Raw genomic sequence first — 1,997 nt, 5'->3', positions numbered from 1 at the left:
CTACCAAATAAACCTGTTGGACTTTAACCTGGTGTTGTGAGACTTCTTACTGTGCTTACCCCAGTCCAACGCCGGCATCTCCACATCTTGATTCACTCCACCAGTGAGCTCTCTGGGTCTCAGCTCTGGAATTGCCTCTTTAGACGCATCTCACTTGCTTTCCTCCTCGTTCATTTATTTCCTCTTTCCTTTCCTGCGGCATTCACCTTTTGCACCCTCTGACTTTTGCCCCGTCAACTGCCATCACCGAATTATAGTTGCACAACTATAATTCTGTGAGCGGTTTCACTTTAAGGATTCTTTCCGCCTCCAGCTCTCTGATTTCTCATTGGTCACAGCTCCGGTTCGAATTGAATAACGCAATGACGCTGGACTGGGACGGACGCTGATTGGTCAGTGCGTTGCGATTGGCGAGCAGAGATGTCAATAACATTGAGGGGCGTGTGTTGCCATCAGCGCGGTCTGTGATTGGTTATAATTGTGAGCGTCATTTACATGTGTTCTCTCACTTCGAGCGGATGGAGCTCACGGATTGGATAAAGTAGCTGTCACTCAGTAGGCGCAGAGCGGCCATTGGATAACCGTGATGCCTCAATTTCCGATTGTTTTTCCCAGCTGCCGGTCACAGGCCGTAGGCGGGGATTTATTCTGGGCCCATCATACACCGCGCGGAACGGCAGCAAATGCCCGGCAGGTGGCTTCAGTCCCCGGGCCCGGATCCTGAGCCCGCGGCGGGGCTCCGGGTGGATGAAGGATTCGGCAGCGGGAATCCCGTCCCGCCCGGCTGTGAATCCTCAGCTCAGGGTTTCCAATGGCAGTTTCCTGTGTAAACATGTCACGCTGCAGTTCGAAGTTTAACAACACCAGGTTAAAGTCCAACAGGTTTATTTGGTCGCGAAAGCCACACAACGAAGCTTGTGTGGCTTTTGCTACCAAATAAACCTGTTGGACTTTAACCTGGTGTTGTTAAACTTCTTACTGTGTTTACCCCAGTCCAACGCCGGCATCTCCACATCACGCTGCAGTTCCCCAGGCTCAGCAGTGGCGGTTATACAAATTCCCTGCAGTCAGACCAATCAGCACAGAGACTGAAATCTTCCCGTGCTCTGTGTGTGGGGCTCAGTGCCACACTGGGTCAGAGCCCTTCACTCTGTATAGGCCAGGGAGAGATACTGGGATCTTTCGGTGCTCTGTAGGAACGGCACGGTGGCACAGTCGTTAGCACTGCTGCCTCACAGCGCCAGGGACCCAGGTTCAATTCCGGCCCTGGGTCACTGTCTGTGCGGAGTTTGCACATTCTCCCTGTCTCTGCGTGGGTTTCTTCTGGGTGCTCTGGCTTCCTCCCGCACTCCAAAGATGTGTGGTTTGGGTTGATTGGCCATGCTAAATTGACCCTAGTGTTAGTGGGATTAGCAGGGTAAATATGTGGGGTTAAGGGGATAAGGCCTGGGTGGGAATTTGGTCGGTGCAGACATGATGGGCCGAATGGCCTCCTGCACTGGAGGGATTCTATGGTTCTGTGTTTGGGTGGGGCTTGATTGAGTGGATCTCCCTGATTGTTGGTTCTAATTGCAAAAACCAATCTCTTACAGTCAGTCTGGGTGCTCCTGACTGAGCAGAATGGCCTGATCTCACCACACACATTGAGATGGAGGAGCTGCCGCCTGGGATGAAGATGATTGAGAACTCCAGCCTTCTCCAGACTTGTTTACTGAGGCCCAGCCGTTCTTCATTATGTTTCCTCCGGGTGTCATCTCCATCTGCTGTGAACAATGACCTGACAGTGGGAAGATATTGGAGTACGATGGTGCAGTCGACCATGTCAAAGGCATGGATAGGTTGAGAAGGATGAGGAGGGATTGTTCAGTTGGGAAAGACTGCAGTCATCTGGTTCTATTCTTATCTTTCTGCTCATATGCTGAATATCACCTGCAATGGTTTCTCTTCCCACTCCTGTGCTGTTATCACCCAAATCCCCCAAGGATCTATCCGTGGCT

Source organism: Mustelus asterias, unplaced genomic scaffold, assembly GCF_964213995.1.
Source record: "Mustelus asterias unplaced genomic scaffold, sMusAst1.hap1.1 HAP1_SCAFFOLD_35, whole genome shotgun sequence".
In the NCBI taxonomy this organism is placed as follows: Eukaryota; Metazoa; Chordata; class Chondrichthyes; order Carcharhiniformes; family Triakidae; genus Mustelus; species Mustelus asterias.
The sequence above is the reverse complement of the archived record's forward strand: the minus strand, read 5'-3'. Positions refer to the sequence as shown.